This window comes from Sparus aurata, chromosome 14, assembly GCF_900880675.1.
Source record: "Sparus aurata chromosome 14, fSpaAur1.1, whole genome shotgun sequence".
Classification (NCBI taxonomy): Eukaryota; Metazoa; Chordata; class Actinopteri; order Spariformes; family Sparidae; genus Sparus; species Sparus aurata.
This window is the reverse complement of record NC_044200.1, coordinates 6,063,198-6,085,941: the sequence shown is the minus strand read 5'-3', so window position 1 is coordinate 6,085,941 and position 22,744 is coordinate 6,063,198. Positions and strand designations below refer to the sequence as shown.

At 42.8% G+C, this 22,744-nt stretch overlaps 1 protein-coding gene across 1 annotated transcript in view; it reads right to left on the bottom strand.

The window, feature by feature from the left end:
* The window catches only part of nav3 (neuron navigator 3), a 443,539-nt gene extending 420,795 nt beyond the window's left edge, over window positions 1-22,744 (bottom strand). Inside the window, exon 1 of the mRNA XM_030440425.1 lies at window positions 22,463-22,744. The gene's annotated coding sequence lies outside the window, so the exon portion shown is untranslated. The remainder of the gene's footprint in view (window positions 1-22,462) is intronic.

Genomic DNA, 22,744 nt, shown 5'->3' with positions numbered 1-22,744 from the left:
GAGACATCCCAATAATACCTCTGAGAAAAAAGAAGACAAGTCTGTCGGTTTGTCAGAGTAAGAGCAAACTATACCACTTGCTGGCTTATTTACATCAGAGCTGAACAAGTCCCCAAATACTTGACACAAATTGCGGCAGTCTGCTTTAACAAAGATCTTATTGTCAGCGGGTGAAAATGCCTGATTTTCCAGTTTCATCGAATATAACTGACAAAAAGTAGCATGTCTCGTATCTCAGCTAAGATACATTTCCCATGGGGGATCGACAGGAAGAAATTAGCTGACGGCAGCTGGAAATACTTGGAGGGTGAGGCTTGAAAAAAAAAAAAAAAAAAAAAAACAACAGAAAAATGTCTGCACAAGGTAATGAATATGTATAAAATTGTGCATAAAGAAATGTATCATTGCGAAATTAATCCATTCTATGTTTTTTTTGTAATGCAAATCACACTTAATGCAATTACAGGGTATTAATGCTTGCTGCCGGAGCACTGGCGCACAATATCTTTGCTAAGTGATTCACATTACTCATAATCCCATGACATGTCTGGAGCATGACGAGGTAACAAGCTCTGCTGCTGCTGTGATGTCATCCTGTAGGCTAAAGCTCCTCAGCTCCGCAGACCGCGATACCACCAAGCTGCACTGCACCCGCTCCCTGACTCACCCGAGCATTTTTATTACATCAGGAGGAAGCACCACGGCTGAGCAGTTATGGCTGAAGTGATCATCAGAGTCATACGACTGGAAAATGTCCAGTTTAGCAGTTATTAATCCAAATTATTCACCTTAATGATTTCAAGAAACAAACTGAGCAAACAATCTCTTTATGCGCTTATGCTATACGTTACTGATAGTTGACTGGGGAAATTGAAATGGCATCATTGTAAACAAAAAAGTTGTACTTTTATGAAAGAAAACTCAGAAAAAGGGGCTAGACAGGGATATGCTTTTGAAAAAAAAGGGCCGATGTTTTTCATTTTCTTCTAAATGAAGTAAACAAAGGAAGGATGTGCTTGTGTTGGGACTGACTTCATAGTTTGGAAGAGTTTCCTATTACCGAATGGACCACATGTTCAATACAGACACTGGTGTCATGTGTGCTCGCATCAAAGCAAAGACAAACCTTGTAACTATCATTTTTAAGATTTCCATCCCGGTAGATTTGATGACACCCATGGTTCCCGGTTGGAACCACAAATGAGATTTCATACAGCATGTACCAGGGTTTTGTGTGTAGAGAACGCTCTTCTTGAGCAGCTACTTTGTCAGAAATATATCAAAAGACTAACTATTGTATCCGTCTACAATGTAGTTACACAAACTCTCATTGGGAGGGGTCAACAGTAACGGTTTGGCTGATTTTGACCAAATTACGGTGAGTAGGTAGACTATATGAATCCAGCCTGGGAATGGTAGACCCCGCCACTAACAGTAAAAACTCCTATAGTTTTTAGAGAGTTTGTTACTGAATGGCTGTTGAAGAAAAAAAATGCAAACAAGCAGCATCCAAAATATTGTTTGATTCTATGAAAACTAACTTTAAAGTCTACCTTTTCAAGAAAAGTTCAATGAAATGAAACAGTAATCATATCACTTTAAAAAGTGTTTCCCAGCATCGTTTAATCCACAAATTAACATGTAATATCTGATTTGTTTAATTCATACACAAAGCAAAGTGTAAAAAAACACAATTTCTGGTTTTATGGGAGTTTTGTGCCATGACTTCCTGGAGCCTTGGCATCACTGTAAAGTTTTCAGGCAGCAAGTGTCGGCTCCAAAGCCCTTTTTCACCTTCGGACGGAGCCAGTCTAGCCTTGTCCTCTTTCGCACAAGCTAATGTAATTGTTTCCTGGCTGTAGCTGGGTATTTATTGCACACATATGAAAGTGGTATCCATTTACTCATCGGACTGATTGTATGAAATATGCATTTTTCCATCACTTTATGGTTATTACTATTCCTCAAAGGGTTTTTTTGCATCAGGGTCCTTTAAAGGAAATAAATGGTATTAAAAATGCGATCCTCTGGTAGTGGGACACTTTCCCAAACCATGAGATCACCGCATCACAAGTTCACTTGCTTTGCTTAGAAGTTGTGTTTATCTCAGTCTGAAATAAATTAAAAACATCAGCACTGTATGTATACCTACCAGTAAATCAGTGTGTCCATTTCTTCAAGGAAAGAACAGGGGACGTGTTCAACCTCTTCATTCACCTCTCGTTGACCTTTTCATTGATATAAATACGTTGAAATGTATAGAACTATAAAGTGAGTGTTACCATTCTCTCTTGCCAGCTCGTGTACTTCACTGTCATCCACAAAAAGAGTCGTGAGTAAATCAACCATCAGCCATCAGCCAAAGACACCCAAGCAGTGTTGTTCTCTCCGTGCCATCAGTGTCGGCAGCCAACTTTCACAATCCAATCCAATCCAAAAAGAAAGCAATGAAGTCATTCTCATTGCAAATTACTCACTGGGAGCGATTACATCACTGTGTTTCATAGCAACCTGCAGACTTACAAAAAAAACCTTAAGGGTATGGAGCACCAAGCTCTCTCTCTCTCTCTCTCTCTCTCTCTCTCTCTCTCTCTCTCTCTCTCAGACACTGAACACACAAATGCACACACACCCACACACAACTTTCCCTCTGCCAGGTGTGAAAATCTACTAATCTACTTGAATGCAAGACTTGTTGCCTTCCAAACGGATCTCAAGGTTACGGTTAGCAGATGTTGGAAATGAAAAGGCAGAACAATTCAGAACAAAGATAGACAGAGAATAAACCAAGGGAGGAGGTGGACGATGATGCCTCCCCCTGTGGCATTAGATTTGCTGATGGACTTTTCTTCTTTGTCAACAGTCTTATATTAATGAGCTGCAAAAAAAAAAAAAAAAAAAAGAGGCCTGCAGTGAGAGTGATCATCAGAGACTAGCCACATACAGCTCCGCTGTGCCATGTGGTGGATGCCTTCATCCAAAGCGCCTTGCTGTGCCATGATTGCATTTTTTTTCCCTTATGGAAAAAATGGAAAGATAATTGGACAGTGTTGGAAAAAGACACCCACTGAGCTATGTGAGGCCTGTTGCACAGTATATGTATGTTGTATGGGAACATTGATAAGATTCCAATTTGTAAGATACTGACGCTTCGGGTTGGTGGACAGCACATCCTACCGACCCAGAGCATCAGTAGTTGAAGACTTGGGAAAATCAGAGCATTGTTATTTGACGAGTCTGGAATGAGACTCAACAATAAACTTCGTCACAGATTGGACTTTTAAACCTGCATGTTCTGGGGCAACACAACACTACAATTGAATATAAGCCTACTTACAAATCTAACAGACACATGGCAACATTTATCTGGTCGCGAGTATCAAGTCTCAAGCCACCTGATTAATATCAAATATTGCTCCTTTGTCTGGGTAATGTTCAACACAAGGCTCATAGCATACGGAGATTTATCGGGTTTCTGGCTGACAACAGCTGCTCGCTGAGGCCAAAAACAACACCATGAGAGCAGTGAGACTGAGCCAAAACAGTAAAATTATTGGCCGGATGATCAAAACAAAGCTGAAAGACTCTAACACGATTTCACAAAGCTGAGGGGAACTGAAGAGATGGGCAATAATTCTCTGTGGGGTTTTTTTTAATTAGCAGAAACACCTTTCACATTAAACACCTGTTAATCCATTGTTAATATAATAATGGTTATTATATTGGAGGTTTAAAGTTGCAATATGTAAGAATTAGTCACCTGCAAATCCGTTGTCAAACAGGATGCAGCATGTAACTGCTACTAACTGCAGCTGCTGTTAGCTAGTTAGCTTGAACCGCTGTCCGTCTAGTGTTGATGATGGGTGCTTGTAGAACAAAGAGAGTGTTGACATTTAAGCAACTAGCGCAGGGATGTTGCACTTGAACAGATTGTTTCTAGCTTGTTTGTTGTTTGTTAGCATGCTAACTGCAGTATATTTCTCTCCAACACAAAGCAGGTCTTTGACATAATGTCCACATGGCTATTTCGTCACACTTTGGTATGTTTGGATTTAAGGGTGACTTGATATGCCACAGAAGTTGGGGGACATGCTAGAAACAGATTTTTTATTTTTTTTTTAATCTCAGCAGCAGAGACTGTAGGCTTCTAAATCAATAAAGCCTACAGTTTCCATAATGCAACTTAAGAGTATCTTCCATTAGGGACCCTCCCTGTCTGGAAAAAAAACTATTTAAAAATCTTCTCCCCCCAGATTGTAACACAGACTTTCTGTTATAATGTTGTAGTCTCCAAGACTAAGCTGAGGTAACCCAAATGACATCACTTGGGTTATTTTCTTCTCACCACAGATCATTCACCCAGACCCACAGAAGACATTAAACTGCTGGTTTCACAGGCTGATTTAGTATTTATCAAGACTAACAAGCACATCCTAAAGTGCAAAAATGGAGGAGTGCCCCTTTAATAGCAAGTTTCACATTGAAAGGCAAGTACACTCATTTTGTGAATATGAAAGAACATACCTAAATGTGTAGCCTATCATATTTCCAGTTCTTGATATTGAGTTCAGTGTCTTAAACTGCAGGCAACAGGGAAGCTTCCAAGATACACCCAACTAACTAAAATTGTGAGAAAGCGTAAAGCTTTAAGAAACCTTAAAGAACGTTTTGTTGATCCCAGGATTCCCAATTTAAAGAAATCCCACAAACACACTGCTATAAAGCACATGTTTCCTATGTGTTTGCAATACCTTGTTGGCCAACTATTATACCAACAGCTCTCAAACGGACGGGGATAATATACCCTTGATGTGGCAGGTGTTTCCAGCTCTATAAAAGAGTGAAAAGTTCAGCCATTCCGCAATACACAGAACTGTGAAAACCACAGTTTGAGCCACAGCGTCACTGTGACTGACAGGTGATAATGTCATCATCACTCACGTTTCATTGGAAAATCAGCGCACATTAGCCGCGGGAACGCTTTTATGACGTTTCCTACGGCTTTGACGCACTTCAGGGGGAGAGAGCACATATTGAACGAGTCAGTTCTTATATACGAGGGGCAAAAACTTGCAGCTTATTCTGCTCATGCTCTCTGAGGGGTATTAGCATTAAAATCAAAGCTCTTAGGACTCTGTTGGTGGAACACTACCTGTTTGGCCCTGCACTGATGCCTCAAGAGAGGTGTGGACTTGGACGTGAAAGTTGAGAGGAAAGCTGCCACTTTGGACCACTGTGATCCCTGGGCCTTCGTTTGGACCGGCTGTTCAGAGGAGGTGGCTGCAGTCCACGTTTTCCAGTGTAGAAAAAAAAAAAAACAGAGTGAGATGAGGGAACGGAAACAGGACAAATTGCCTTCATCCCTCCACCCCTTGATGCCAACGATGCCCTACACACATCCAAATAACAGGGCTGCAGCATAAATAGTGTTCAGAGATGGCAGAGGAGTGCTTTGCGGCCATCATTACAACATCCTGTCACATATGGTGCTCAGCCGAACATGCCAGCACACACTGTGGCTGGGCAAATATGGCTGCAGACCTGGGGTCAGGACAAATTGCCTTGTTGGGTGTCTTTGCCAGATGAGGGCCGCGGCTAATCAGCAAAAACGAACAATGGCGTGGGCGGGTTGGGTCGACACATAACAGCTCTGACTCAGCTACTTTCAACATAGCTGAGGTGAGAAGGAAGTGAAGATATGCTGAAAGGCAGTAAATCATATGATCTTCATTCAGGTGGTCTGTGGTTGTGCAGTTTTTAGAAGGCAAAAGGAAACAGTTCAGTTTCCTCTCAGCTTCACTCGCCGCATCTGGGTATTTTGCCATCATCCATAATGAAACTGACAGAACCCTCGGTTTTGTGATTCTATTATCGGCTGGGGAAGACACTTGAGATTCCTTTTGAAAAATACTAATTTCCATCTGATTAGGACGGTAAAGTATGAACCAATGAGGCATCAAGATTAAAGAAAGGGCCCCTAGAGTGGAAAATCACTTCAAATTCCCTCCTGAATTGAGCATCGAGATATCATGAAGGGTACAGGCACCATCTTACAACTGAAAGGTCACAGATCTAATAGCTGCAACAGCCTGTACCCATGAACAACCTTACTAATTAACTGAACCCCCCACCAGCTCACTCGCTCTGCAGATAAAGAGACGCGTTAAATGCCATTAATGAAAAATTAAAATGAACATGAAAGGTGGACAAGAAGGCCACGGCTGACCTGAGTGACAGCCTGACTCCTCGTACATTATGCATCAAAGGCGTGCCAATACGCCTTTGTTCTTCCGCCATGTTCAAAAGGAGGTTACAGCTGTCCCTGACAAGACCTGCGGGGTCAGTGATCAAAATCTTTAAGTGTTTAGGCGCAGCGGGCTGGCCCGAGAGGTGCACCTGCCCAACAATCCCTCCACCTTTTTCCAAAACAACCTGAGCACCTGGGTGCACGTACCAATCAATATTAATGAATACAGTATCCAGCTTTGTTGAAGGTTGAATAAAAGGAAGAAACTGAAAAAGAGAGAGTACAGAGGGAAAGGGGGTACAAAATCGACAAGAGCAATGAATTTAAAAAGTGGACTGGCTGTACACCACAGAACCACGTGATGGTGATTCATGAAGAGGAGGAATGTCAAGGCAAATGTTAGGTCAGCTATTCTATACCTCAGGCCAAGCAAGGCTGGGTAAACTGCATAAACACTGCAATTACATGGTTACTGCAAATGCAGCTTTCCAGGACAATTAGCAACCCTCCATATCAAAATGAGGGGGTTTCCTAAAGGATGATCCTCATACGGTATGTTCTTACTTCTGGAACACAAACAAGTACTTTCCAAAGATGATACCGCTCATTACTGTATACCCCCAGGCTGTAGTAAAGATTACATACTGGTTTCTGAGGCTATTCAATCTGTGTTGGCATCTAGAAAGGAAATTAACTCAAATATGAGCCTGTTGACAGATGCCGACTGATCTAGTGGGTTCTAAACCCTTAGATATCTGCAATCTAAGACTCCCGCCTCACTACAACAATGCCCTAAAGGATATAAATGGTATTTAATCGGTGCTGCCAAAAGGACTGAAAAATTACATTAAAAAAGCCCACTCGGAGAGCAATGTGTCTGTCCATAAAAAATATCCAGGTAACTCAGGATAGTCCTAGAGTCCTCACTGTGGACAGTTTTCATTGGGACCATTTCTGGAGAAGAAAATAGTTCCAACAAAAACTGTAACTGAAACCTTGGACGGATTCAGTGCTGTGGTTTCTTCAAATGTAATTATTTTTAGTGCTGTTGCATCACAAATTACATGTAACTCCGTTCACCGCCTTCCTCTGTCTTGCTTCCAGTCAATGTCGGAGGTCCGAACGTCTTTGTTGATGTTTCAAGCATTTCAGGTGCACAAAGCCAAAAGTTAATAAAAACTGTGGCCCATCGTAATCGGGGCGTGTACACACAACTGAAGACCCACGGTAGTGCAGCCTTCATGTATATACCAATGGAATACAGGAAGGGAAACGACACATGAGGTCAACAGACGCCATTACACATTTCATTTCACAGCACTTATATACTTAGAAACGTATCTAAATATTCCGTTCACCTACCTAATGTAAACGGATTACATTGGGTATCCAAATACTGTCTACAAATGCATCCAAACCCCTCCCGATTGGCCAGCCATTGTTGTGTGTCATCAGAAAACAGCTTCTTCATGAGGTTAAGGTGGATGGATGAACTCCAACAGCCTAATCGGTCCATTCTGTAGCTGATTACATCACGTCCACTTTCCAGATTCACAGTTTCAGTTCCTGATAAACTGAAAATAAGTGCGTTTTAACTGTATGTGTCGGAGGGAGAAAAAATTACGGGTTGTACAGTATATTCAAGTATAGACTATTCAGAAAGCACGGATTTGTACGGCGGGCCTTGATAAATGAGCTCACTCATACGTCTTTCAGTCTTAAAACACGAGTTTGAAATTGCTTATGATACAGACATCGGGGGGAAAGTAACATTACAGCACCCTTGTGTCCAACTTCTTTTGAATGTGCAGTCGTAGTGTGGTCAACTAAACCCAGCAGAGTTCTGAACTACTGAAGGTTTAAGGTTGATTAAATCTCCACTCCACAACACATGGTCGTACGACAAAATGTAAGTTGCAGTCCCTTAATGCTGCGTAAGATAAACTAGTTTTATGGAAGGTTGAGTTCAGCAGTCTCACAGCCTGGAAAGAAGCTGCTCTGTAGTCTGGTGGTATGGCAGCAGATACTTTGGTATCTTTTGCCAGAAGGCTGCAGGGTGAACAGACTGTGGCTGGGATGGGTGTTGACTTTAAGGAGATTTCTTAATAAATAATAAAATATGATCCTTCATTGTGTCCCTGCTGTTGCATCTTTGTTGGCATTTGCCTAGTTCCTACTGGTTCATCCTTGCGTGTGTTATAGCAGGGGAAAAAATGTGCCTGGCATCAAGACTGCTCTGTGTGGTGACAGACTTCAGTAATGGAAAGCGTCTCACTCAACCACCCGGGCCTCAACAGCATGAAAAAAAAAAAAGAAAAAAAAAAGACAGAACTAAGAGGCAAGTGAGTGATTTCCAAAAACCACTGAATACAGAACCACAGAGCCCTGCGGAGCCGAAAGGAGCTAAATGACATCAGCAACAAGAGCTTTCCATGTTACATTTACATTTTTTCATGTTAACACGGACTGCATGACTCGCAGCACGAGACGCTTCAGTTGTCGACTGATTGTCCGTCACATTCCTCTCGGTTGTGTGCGAAAAAAAAAAAAAATCGCATCACTGAAATATCTAATATTCGGCTCCGGCCACCGTGTCTAACCAGTTCTTGCCGTGGAAATGGATTGATCTGTGCATTCAATAACTTCAACCAGCCGTGCAAGTGTGGTGGGTCATGCACCGAACAAAAAAGTGGAGAGGCGGAGAGGAAGAAACAGACTGAGACTGAGAGCGGAGAACATTTAAGGGGGTCAGTAGTTTATAACAATTTAGTTTGGGCTAGGGTTTTTGATACATATACAGTAAAAACACTCAATTCAAAGCTCAAGTTAAAACAGAAACGTTTGCGGTATAATCGGTGTCACAGCTAGAGCAGAACGTCTATTAGAATGTAGGTACTTTCTGTACTTTTAGTTGTTATTGAAATTTTATTCACAGACAGTGGATCCAACAGAAACCTTAGTTCACATTAACTTCAAATATTTGAGGAAAAGGTTGCCATTTAAGGAACTGCACTCCTTCACTGTCTTACTGCGAGTTTTCTGAGACTGACACCGGTCTAAAACCTATATGTTGAATATTAGCAAATGTAATCATGTAAGTGCACAGCTTAGCAAAATGTGTAACAATAGTCTGGTCTTTTTTTTAGACTTTTTGATGCAGAAATGTTAATATATGTCATCTTTCATTTGGGAGCTTTAGAGGTGCTGGGACTTTGGAAAGAGCCAGGTTAGCAGTTTCCCCCTCCTGCATCCACTCTTTATGATAAGCTTAGCTGCCTATCCTAGCTGAGGCTTCAAATTGAATCGACAGATACGAGATAAGTGTTAATCTTCTGATGCCAAATAGGCATATTCCGAAAATGCTATTGCTATATTCTAGTCCTTATTCCCTCAGTTTTTTGGACCAACGGCCCAAATCCAAAACTCACTACAGAGCAATATAACGCTGGGAAAAACAGCCAAATCCTCAAACTTGAGAGGCTGTATGACATATTTAGACGTTTTTGTGTGATCAACCCATCATCTCAGCACTAATTACAATTTCTGTCCCACCAATACTACACAACACATTCACTGAGTCAATTTAGACTCATAGAGGCCTTCACATCACCACTCTAATAACATCGAGGACGTTGACACCCTGATGCACCTTGAAGTTGCTGAGCAAGTCATGGGCTCATTTCCATCCTGTCAGCGGGAGATGACACTGTATCTGAGAGGCAAATATCAACCTGATATTTTCAACCGGGTCACCGAATAAAGTGTGTCAAACCAGGTCAGCGTCCTGACAACATAGGACTTGGGTAAAGGGAGGATATGGGGAGAGAAAAAGTAGGGAGTGACAAGGCATTTTATCACCCTCAAAGGTCTGTTCCATTGTTTATTAACTCCCCGACCAAAGACACACATCAGCAGGCCAGACTTTTAAGTGCTGGCATGTGCCCACTTGGCAGCTGCTTCCTCGACATCGCCCTCCATCTCTCTGCTGCCTTCAGTTAATGTGCGGTCGTATATGGTGGTTTACAGGCAACTCATGGCGTGTTAAGAAACCAAACAGCTCATAATTGCTTCATTATCTATTGTTAGAGGCAATTATGATAAAGGCATCAATCCAAAGACTCTGAAAAGGAAGCAGAGCAAAGTAAAGTTCCTAATGTAGGTGAGGTTAGTGCTTCTGCCTTTATAAGTAAATAGCTAGAGTTAGGCACTCACTTCTGAGGCCACAAGTTTATGCTAAAGTGTTTCAAACACGGCTTTCACATAACAATCTCTCTGTTAGCCATATTGGAGGTTCCCAACTCTTGGGCAACAATACCCAAAGACGACGTACATTTACTTTCATTCCTGTCTAAGCTTTCAACCGAATTCAACACGACTGGTGAAATTTCTCTGGTGTTCCGTCTGCTTGGTGAATTGGCTAATCAAAACCATTATTCACGTAACAGCACTGCTTTGCCGTTAACACACCTGTAAGCAATGCGTTAAGTAAAAAAACTGCAATTTTTGCAGCTATATGTTAGCATTAAGCATTATTTATTTGCTTAAATAAGTTAACCAGCTGTAAAACAAAACATTGTTTAAGAAAAATACAAATAATGTGTCCCGTCTTGCATACAACATGACTTTTCTTCAGATTTGTAACACGGACAAATGAAATGTTGGGTGAAACATCTGTGTTTCACCCAACACCCAACAGAAAAATTCATTAGGAACCACAAAATTGGACATTTGGGTCTTGATTCTTGCAAAGTTCCTCCGCAGTTCCACCTAGCGCTGATCTGAATGCTTTGAAACGTCGAAGTTTTGGTCGTTGCCGTGGTAATCAACATTCAAATCAGCATTCGAGTGTTTCGTGTTTTTGTCTTTATTTAGTACAGTTTTATTTTTGAAGAGGAAGAAGATGTCAGCAACACCAAAAAAAACTCAAAAGACTGATAGATACCAACAATGGGGCTTCTCTATGGTGTTTAATTAGTTCCGAAACCCGCACACATAAGAACAAAGTGTGTTAAGTACGCAAGAACAGTATCAACAAAATATTAAGCATGAGCTACCCACGGCAGTGCGACTGTTCAACACTCGTTGACTTGTCCTGATGCCTTTTGAGACTTTGGAGGTGGGGGTGGAGCAAAAAAATGGTTGATGTTGTCAATCCTGTCATCACCACAAGTCTGAGGAAAGAATATTTGCGGAAAATTATCATGGAAGCTTCAAAGCCCCAAGAATGGTGTTCCGGACAGCCCTACTTCCAGCGACACCAAACCAACCACTGTATCAAAAGATATTCCTACACTGTGAATCATAATAGAGAATCGATTGATCACTACAGTTGGTCTAATTCCAAGCTGATATTAGTTAATCTTTCCTATATCAATGGGTGATTGGGTGAAAAAAAACGTGTTGCCATGTTCTTTATATTTTTCAAGTGCTCCTGGAAACCACTATTCTTGAAAACCAATGTAAGTCTACAGTACATCTTTTATCTCAGGAATCAAATGATGCACATAAATTGCATCTCATTCTGACTTCAACTTCTTACGCAGATCAATGACTGACCACCAGTCTAAAGGCCATGACAGGAAAGGCGAGGCAATTCCAACACAATAACCTCAAACCGCATCAGGCAGCCAGTGAGAGCAAAATCTGCCTGTATCCAAAATGACTGCATACACATCCTGTCAATCTGGTCCCTAACAAAGCAGGGGAGCCTAATTGCGCTGAGTATCTTCTGACGAGCACAGTGTCTGGGACAATTATTGATGCTGAATCAGTAATTGGATGAGATGCTTTGCTGTGTGATGTGTGTGCAAATGCGTGTGTGTGCGCGTGTGTGTGTATCAGTCAGAGATTAAAGGGTTTGCAGTGTCATTTAGACCCAGAGGACATTAGCAGCAACACCAGTGAAATGAGAGGGGAAGTGATAAACAAACTAGAGTTCATTGTGTATGCATGAGTTGGTGCCCTTGGTACCGTTTTCAGTTACTTTTGAGCAAATACAGCCATATTACCCAAGTGGACAGTTGCATACAGCTTTTGATGGACACAATATAGACTGTTCCAACAAAACATTTCTCTGTATATCCATTGCTCTCTGGGAATAAAGTCATTGTGATGATTTCCCCATAGGATTTCCTCACAGACATCACATCAGGTGGATTAACCTTTCAATGAAAAGCTGCTGAGTGGGTACTGTTGACCTCAGTTCTTGGGTCAGTTATTCTGAATTGGGTGTTTTCAGTGGCGCTGCATGGGCTCATGTTGCTGTAGATGAAGCGGCACACTGCTTCAGCGACTGTCAGGAGTTAGGACAGAGACTTTATGAGAGGAGACAAAACACTTAAAGCATTTTTAATAGAAAGGTCTGACCCCAGTGGAACAGTGGTGAAGCCAGCCCACAGTTGAGATTCACAACATTTTCGACTAGAGTTTTGACATGGACGAGGGGGATATGTCAATGCACACGATTACCAAGGATGGAATTACCAATGAATTCAAATGTTAGACATTCAAATTTATTCAAGTGCTCTGGTGGGACGAGCTGACAGCGTCATGCCACAGCCCTTTGTATCGAGCTGTAGAAGAAACTGGTGTGAAACCAAGTGCTTGGCTGGAATTTCATACAGACTTTGGGACAGATCTTGGGTTGTGTATCATCATCTTCTTTTGTAACTCAAGTCTCCAACACACATTTCCCAACATCACTATGATACGGTGTCACTTCAACCAAACATGTCACTTCATAAAAAAGCAACCTTTGCTGCTCCTGTTCCTTGTCCCTGAAGCTTAGTGATTGACTAACTGATTGATTGATAGATTTCTGGATCAAAAAGACATAAAACGGTAATCCACAAGGATGACATGCAAAAGTGTACAACTTATTTCCAGCATGGTCCTTGGTGTTAACACATAAAACAACTAAACAAGAGGCAGACACAACACAGAACGCAAAGTGAGCATACTTTTATATTTCATAAAGATGTAAATTGTTGGACAAACCAAACTTATCGTACCTTTGGCACTGTTAATGTGTCTGGCTATGAATAATTAGAGTTGCAATGATGAATCAATTAGATAAGTTTATTTCCTCCTCTATGAAAGTAAAGTGAATATCTCTGGATTGTGGACTAAACAAGACATTTGAGGATGTCATCTTGGGATTTCGGAAACACTGATCGCCATGTTTCAAGTTTTCTGACATTTCAAGGATCAAAGAACTAATTGATTAATAAATAAAATCATCGACAGATTAATAAACAATAAAGATAATTGTTATTTGCAGCCCTATGTATAATTCAGCTTCTTCACTGAGTGTCTCACTAAAAATAAGGCCATTTTCCAATCAATTCTTATCCCATGGGTGACAGTCTACATTTCAATCTACCTCCATTTACTCTGCACTGAAAAAAGTATCCTTCTTCACTGCCACGGTAGAATATTCAGAGAGTATAACAGAGTGTGTGTGTGTGTGTGTGTGAGTGTGTGTGTGTGTGTGTGTGAGAGTGTGTGTGAGTGTGTGTTAACATACAGCAGTGAAACTACATGCACCAGGATTGGTAATTTTCCATGTAGCCTCAAGCCAATAAATCCTTAACACAGATCGAGAGTTCTGCATCCTCTGGCACAGGCACCGAAGCTCGTGCTTTGAAATGTACATTGAAACATTAACATGTGGCGTTGCTAACCGATATGAACTCGCATAACCCCCCGAAAAACCTCATGATTCATGTGAGCCACGTTCGGTTTACCAGCCGCCAACCCATGAGCGCTAACCCACCACTGCTTTGATGGTACGATTAATGCCATGCTGATTGTTGTACGAGGAGAAGGAGCGGTTGCCTTCCCTTTGTGTCAGCAACATTCTCTGGCCGGGGCTGCGGCCAAATCTTCCAAGACACGCATGCATGCACACATACGCCACTGCTGGTTATGCAAGAGTCTCACACACACTCACACACAGCTAGTTGCTTTAACAGAAGTGACTCCAAACACTCATGTCATGTAAAAACTTGCACGTACAAACAATAACGAACACAATCCCTAAGCCCGGAGCTCTGAGGACTCCTCAGGGGCGTGGGGAGGATTTAATACTTTCATAACGACATGTTGCATTGTGCAGCAGACAAATGCATTCAGAGCAGATTAGTGCTCCTCGAAGTCTTCAGGCCTTGCTTACCTTCTCATACGGAGGCAGATACGCAGCGAAAGGAGTCAACTAGGTTAATGAAATGTTCGTATGTGCCTTTGAACGCCACCAACAACCAAGCTGAAGATCTTAATGGAGATGTAATTCTAATTGGGACTGAAGCTCCCGGCTGACATGTGATAAGAGCCTGTGATGTGGAGTAGTTGTGCCGAGAGAGACAGAGAGAACAGCGCAGTGCTTCGTGTTGGAGACGGCGGGGCTTCCAGAAACAAAAGTAACTCTGTAAAATGTAAATTAGCCCCCTTAATTCCCTAGAAAAGGTATATAGATGTATGTGTGTGTTAGAGAGTTGGCAGATAGTGACAAACCCTTCGGGAGTGGCAGTGACGTGCCGAATTCCGCTGCTAGAGCATGTTTCTTAATAAAAAAAAGAAAAAAAAGATGGGAGGTGTAGTCACGAGGGAGGGTTTGGGTTGTTTTGTATGGGGGTGTAGGGGGGGATCCTTCTCCTTTATCCCTTTTCTCCGCAGATCATTCCTTTAATTGAGGTGGAGGCTTTTCATGTGAATGCTGCAGGCTTCTGGCAGAAGTCGATCTCCATCTCCCTGCAGTTAGCATGTAATGTGCCTGCTTCAGCACTTGCCTTTCCGCTACAAGATCATTAAACCGCCATGCCATTCATCATTTCTGATTTGCTCCGAAGTGGGAGCAAAAAAAAAAAAAAAAAACTCTGCGATGCACACACAAGTCTCCTTTCTCTGTGTTTAATACACACCCATTTCAATGTCAAACTCCGCTTAAAATGCGTCAGGAGATGAATGAGCCTGATGTAAATAAGAACCAGGAGTGGATATTTCTCCTTAGCCTGCCACATTCAGGATGATTGCTTATCAATCTTGCAGCAAATGGCGTAAAAATGCAGATTCATGTCATTTGTGTGGTGCACAGCGGCGGTGTTTCATATTAACACATTAGCATGAGTCAGGACTGAAAAAGGTCTATTTAGCCCAGTGATACACTTACAGCACATGACAGCAAGTAGGTGCTGGCGTTGCTGGCAGTCTGTTCACCCTGCTTCTGTCTGGCAAGAGATACAGAAGTATCTGCTGTCAAACCACCAGACCACAGAGCAGCTTCTTTCCTCAGGCTGTGCGACTCAGTCATAACAAAGTTTATTTTTGTGACTTGATTAGTATTTAGAAATTAATCTGTATAGCATTTGTTTTTGTGTGTATGTAGTTTAGGGAATAACTATCCTGTGTTGCATAATGGCAATTTAATTGGTCTTGAATCAGAGTAAAGGCCCTGTCGTCAACCGTGCCAATCAAAGTGAATGTGGCGGGCCTGTTAGTCAGCACTCCTTAGCAGCACTAATGTATTACATCAGTTTCCATCAAGGCCCAGCCAGTTTGGATCAAAACCACTGTTTGCAAGAGAATGATGGAAGCATTCAGAGCATGTAATTGACACAATGACACTTTAAACCTAAATCTGAAAGCTACTGCTGAGGCTGCCTGCCACAGACGTTTTTCTTGTTTTAGCTGAAAGAGTGCAGTGCCTGTTCAAAACTGGTAATGTGAAGGGTTCACAGATACAGTCTTAAGCCCTCTGAACTGCACACGGACTCATCGCAGGCTGCCCCGATTATATCAAATATGTTTTTTATATACGATTTAAACCTAGATCATTGCGATGGTACAACAACGACCAATGAGAGGGGCGTCTCGGAGCAGCCGACGGTGCTGCCAAACATTCTAGCCCTTTGTAAGTGCTGTAACGGCAACAGTTTCTTGGAGACGTTTCACCTCTCATCCAAGAGTCTTCTTCAGTTCTAACTTACTGGAGGGGAGTTGCAGGCTTGTAAACGCTGTGTGGGAGTGTCCTTACAAAGCTGTTAAGGACACGTGTGAGCTCTGAGTTTCAGAGGCTCACCTAGCCCTAGCAATCCACATGAAGGGCAGTTGGATCAATGACCCACAAGTGACCTGAAACTCACAGGTGTCCCTAACGACTCTGTAAGGATACTCCCACACAGAGTTTAAAAGCCTGAAACTCCCCTCCAGTTAGTTAGAATTATATAAGCCTCTTGGAAAAGAGGTGAAACACCTTCAAGAAGTCCAGTTTCCAACTATAACAGATTTAGAATTATGATGGCCTGGATGACTGAGATCATTCATCTGCTTCCCCACGAGAGCTGCCCCGTGTGCTGTACAAAGCAGTGTTAGCTGTTTATTTTAAGATTTTGTTAACAATGAACATGTTGCATATCCAAATTGGACCAAATTTGACGCTGCATTTACTTGGGTCTTCAGCTACAAACAGACAATGATTCCTTTCTTTATATTAGATTAAAACAAGGGCACCAAAACAATATGGTGGACAAAATGATCTAACTAATACTGTCAATTTAAATCCATAGATGCTTGACAAAAATTGACTTATAAAGAAATAAATAACTGGCCACTATCCCTCCCCTCAACTACCCTTGCGGAGCTAACCGACAGTTGAAGAACATGTTTGCACTCAACAGCTCCATATTCAGCACACTGACAGAATGTGTGGGATTGTGTGAATATGAAGTGGGATGTTGCTGGCAAAGAAAAACACACACTCTGTTGCCCTTATCTGGACCAGCAAAAGTTAATAGACACACTGGCTGATGGAGATTATGGCAGGGAAAGGAGGATGGTGTCAGGTGTCAAGAAGGCAATGGTGGTATCACGGGCTGTTGAAGAAGCTGTAAGAAAGGTTAGTATCCACAAACAAACATTGTGGACCACTCTGCATTAATCTCCGCCTAATGCCCTTCATATGAGAAATCTATTGCAGTCTTGGAAAAGTTACAATTGGTGTCAAAGCAAGGTCACTTTGAAGGAAATTCAGTCCTTTCAAAATATCCTTTTCACCATTAGTTCTCTATGTAATAGCCCAGCTCCAAAACATGCCCTCTCCTAAATGGGCAGTTTTGCTTTTCATTTCCTCCCTTTGTCTGTTTTCCCGTCCTTTTTGCTCCTCACCTGTGTTCTGTTTCGGATTACAGTTTACGGCTATGCTGCTAGCATCATGGTCTAAATTTTCAAGCATGCAGATAGCGTCCAAGTAATTTTCTTTCATATTTTTATTTTTCCAATGCTTATTGTGGTCAGTTTTTAGCACTTGTCCCACCAAAGCCAGACTGGTTATTCTGTATCAGACACAAACAGCTTATTTCACTTAAATCCCTCCACATCTTTTGTGTTTTCTGCATCAAAAACACAAAAGATTGAGTGACAGCCACAGCAGCAATCCTTCCAACACATTTAGTGAAAATGGTGTCATTGTGTGATTGTACATTTAATTTAAACATGAAGACATCAAAACACAAGAGACTGTCAAAACCAGAAAAATCTAAGTGCTTGAAAAATGTAATTTCACTTTTTCCCTTACCTACCCCCTTCCATTGTGACCTCACCTCAGGGAGGATCAGGTGAGAGTCCTAATTTCATTTTCCACACCACCCGTGCAGTCTCTCATTGTCCGGGAGAATTTATCCACAGCTCCCGGCTGCTCAGGGACGCAGAGTGCTATCTGTCATGACAAGTTCATTCAGCATCGTCTAAGAGCAGCTTCACAGGCCATCAGTGTCAAGAAGCTCTATGCCCTGAACACTCACTGGTGACAAATAATCCCCCTCCCACCCTCTGTTTGCGCCTCTCATTATTCCCTATTCTCTCTGTCTGGAGACACAAGCAGGCCTTTCGCCTCTCCAGGAAACAGAACAAACGGCCGTTTGTTTCCTGCTCTTCATGTCTTGATTACACATAGCTTTTGTCTTCTATTCTCCTTTTTGTAAAAGCATTTTCACTCTGACTCTTTGACGGTGTCGAAAAAGCTTTGCAGTCAACTCTTTGAGCATCCACAAGTAGTGTGCTAACAGAGCCGACTTTTATGGGTCAGCCCGGATTCACTGAAGAAGACAACGCTGCATGGTGTGGCAGAGGAGTGTTCGGCTATACTGTAGATTGGTCAGTTTTGAGTTAAAGTAATTATTAATCCATGAGAGCATCAGATGGCGTCCCTCCAGGTACTACTTAGGGTCCGATTAATCAAACGAGAAAATGACAATAGCGCTAATCGATGCTGATAGGAGAGCATGTCGCTGCTCTCCATCAAAGCCGTTAAAACCTCGTCTGCGGAGGTACGCCCTAATTTAATCCGACACTTTAAATGAAATATCTTCAGCCATCATTGATCTCGGTGAAACACTACCCTCACGATCCAACATAGACATGACCCACGGGCAAGAAAAGAAGTCAAATGAAAGCGGTGACATGAAAGAAAAAAGAAGGAACGGAAATGAGGAGAGACTTGAGGAGATTGGAGAGGGGAACGAAAGTTGTTAATGTCTAACATAACCATGCGGCGAGGAACGTACAGGGAGAAAAAAAAGACTGCGACAGGTACAAGAACAGAGAAGGGGACAGATTTAATGAGGAAGGGTAAAGCGACGGGACTAGAGATTGAACGGAAGTACAATCAAAGCAGTCTAGAAGACTAGAAGGGGCAGACGATGAGAGAGACAGTGATAATAGAGAGCTAAATGGAGGGACCAAAGCTGGAGATGGGGGTCGAGTCCCTCAGGGATCAATGCCGCCCCTGTCGGATTCGTGCACCACAGCCGACTGCTCGCAATCAACCTCAATGAACTGTTCAGCCCCGAAACATACCTGCTCCACATCTCAGCACCTCAGAACCTGCGCCTCTCTCATTTTAAATGAGATAACGATGAGCACCGTCGAATTCATGAAAGGAATGTTTCTACAACACCGCCAGTCCGATGTCCAGGCTTCTATGCTTTGCTCGGGTACCTTACCAACGCACATTTACTACAAAAGCTTTTGTCATTTTACAGAAGAGTCCTGAAATGTTGAAAGCTCCCTAATCGGAAATAGCAAACAAGATCTGTGCATAAATAAAACAGTCTCTTGAACCTGACCACACAACTTGCAGTGCTCTCAGATACAGACACATTTCTGTTAATACCAAAGAAAGTCTAGCAGTTCAATACCCCACCATGGTGCTTTGGTAGAAATAAATGAAAGTAATTCAGTGACCGTTTAATTATTACAAATAGAGAACAGAAAACAAACAAAAAAAAATCACAGATTAAAAGACAAAAGCCACAGAAAGAGAGGGGTCGTTCTTAGTCAACTCGAAGTCAATTCATCAAGCAGCTCCACTGGAGTTCGAAGCCAAGACCACATCCAGACACGGTTGATATGAAGTCAAGACAGAAACCAGAGCAAATAAAATGATATACTCAACCATCAAAGCCAATAGAAAGAGTTCTTTCCAAGTGTAAAAAAAAAATAATGGACAGGCCGTATTGGGAAACTCAAATGAATTAAAAGTTACTAAGCTGAGAAAAGGCTGGATTGGAATTCAAACTGCTCAAATGTGGTAAAATAACACAATGCTTTGTTCTTGTCCATCAACCCATCGCGTGCCCCGTCGCCCCACAAGCAAAGGGTAACGTCTGCTCGTCACATCGGTCCGACAAACCGGCACTGAAATTTTTACCAACGTCAATTCTACAGCATGGTTTAGAATAAGGCCAAGTAGCGTTCATTCAAATACATGTTGGACAAAGGACTTGTTAGCTGTAACCAAGCTGTCTCTGCAGAATGAAGCTCTCGCTAAAGTTCCGACGTGAGACTACTCTGCCGCATGCTCTGGCCTCTGGTCCATCACTCACACCATCCTGTCACTCACTCCTCTCACGCATCCTCATTTTCTGCTTCATTATGAGGGGCTGTCAATTGATATCAGCTGTCACATCAGCCGGTCACATCTATTCAGCAGCAGTGAGACACCTTCACTGTGAGTCTATTATCTCGCTGCTGTCTTTGTTAATACGATTATGTCTCTGGTTTTGTGCGCCCCTCAAACACCCGATCACCGCCCAGTCTTTGCAGATTCATCAGATTCATCAGCTTCATCAGCCTTCCAGTCTCAGAAGAGTCATTTTCCGCCGTCACCACTACCGGCGTCTGGACCCCGTGGGGGAATTTTCCTGGCTGCTGCTCAGAGCAGAACCCCCTCGATCACAAAATCTCCCAGAGGAGTCGAAGTGCCAAAGACTTTCTGACAAGACTCAGATATCGCAACATCTGCTGTAAAGGACACACTTTCTTCACTTCATTCTCTTGTCTCTCCTGACTTAAATGGGTTTATAGTGTCTGAGGGGTTTTGAAGGAGTGAACAGAAATACCTGCAGTCGAGATTTGACAGAAAATTTTGCAACGATTAGTTCAAACGATGAATGAGGAGAGTAGGGTGAACAGGTGGAGAAAAAAATGCATCTTAAATTAACTGGCAAAGACCAAATCGTCCTAACACACTGGACCCCAAATACCAGAGTCCTGCTGAAAGCTGCTCCCAGCCTGACTTGGCTACCTGCTGGTCTTCAGAGCAGCATTCACCAGTGCTAATGACTTCTCATGGGCTAATCAAAGCGCTTACTTAAGCAGCTTCATTCACCCTACCAGGCTATATCTACCCCCAACACGACTGCAGAGTCCTGGCACGCCTTCACGCCTGCCTACTGGGCTGATAGTGAGCAAGGCTTAGACAAATCTCCATGGTAAGGTTATTAGTATTCCCCGGGGATGAAATCCTGAGCCCTCTCAATTCTGCAGCTTCTGGTTGAATGAATGAGGGGGTTAACGCTATCAGTGGGCCCACAGCCAGCTCCGGCCCCACACTGGTCCTGCGGGATGGGACACCAGATGCCGCAGCATCTCACTTGTTACACAATCAAGGAAATAATTGATGCGCCCGACTTGGGCGTGTAATTCAATTAGGGCAATAAAGAAGTAATTATTCACTGGAACAAATACAAAGGCCAGAGCATGATCTTACAAGCTGTGAAATCAGAAGATGCTTGAGAAACTCGTCAACGGGCAAATTTAGGACATTTTGGATCCAATCTTTCCAAAAAAAAAAAAGGGTCGGGGTTAGGGTTCGGAAAAATCTCCATACTTACCCAAGATTTCTCTGTTACTTTCAAGTTCCCTCGTGTCGTTTGCACGACTTTGGGTTTGCCGTCATATTTACATGCAGTCGATTTCAGAATTTACTGCATGATTACTATGGATTTCTTGGTTTCATGACATTTAGCTTCATGGGTTTCTTATCAGACGACTCTTTACAGCCCCATACGGACAAAAATCGATGCTGCGAGCCAGTGAATCTATTCAGCCATCCATTATTAAAAATCTTCCAGGCATCCTTGAGAGCGGGGCTGGTGAGTGATACTAAATAGATCAGGATGAGCCCTAATCCACATCTGCGCCTCATAACAACAGACCTCAGACAACGCTTTCCCCCCCGAGGTAATAAGTCGCGAATGGTAAAACCTACAGCGGCGTCCTCAGCCGGGGAGGACGCTGTAAAGGAAGCCGAGGGCGGTGTGATGGATAGATGCGACCGTGCTGTCAGGAGGTCTGCAGCCTCACATAAACTTTGTCATTATAAAAGAGAGGCAGGGACGAAAAACAGGTTGATACCTAGAAAGTAGCCCTCTTTGACTCACTTTTTTGGCGCCAGCTTCACTTTTCATCAGGACCACAAGTTCAGCTCTTTGAATAAATATGCAACTAGTTCCAACAGAGGTGAGCATCTCAGTGAGCAGCTGTCCCATTGATATGGATGGTAAGATCCCTGACACTTGCCTCAGGAGTCCCAGTTAGTCTGCCTTTTTTTTTTTCTTCTTTTTCTCCTGCTCATCGCTCACTGACAACAATCCGTGCACATGCGTCCAGGCTCGCGTTCACCAATAATCGGTGCATCCGCTGCTGATTCTGACAGCACCTGGCAGAAGTGCTGTTGTATATTTACACCCAACAAGCAGCCACACTCCACGAGAGCAGGTGCAGCCTGTCTGGAACAAACCATAGTGTGCATTATCTTTTGTTAAAAAATAAAAAAAAACAACAACAACCCACAACCCGCGTCATAATCCAGCAGCTGGACACCAAAGTGGCAAGATCGCACGTTTTTCCTCCTCCCAATTTGATGCTAAATTGTCTTACCTGGTGTGTAGCAGATGAAGAGGGGAGGCTGTCTCTCTCTCTCTCTCTCTACCGCAGCTCTTAATTCACACAAGCAGACCGAGGCGGCTTTATGAGGGGGAGCGCTGCGTCGGGGGAAAAGCTGTTTAAGGTCTCCTATGTGGTGTTCCTGGAGAGCGGGGAGGACGGCCGTCAGTCCGGGTTTTTTTCTCTGCGGGGAGATGAGGCTGTGTTCAGGCTGAGAGAAAGCTTCGGCAGCCTGCAGACCTCGGAGCGCCGAACCAGTCTGAGCGCGCAGCGGGG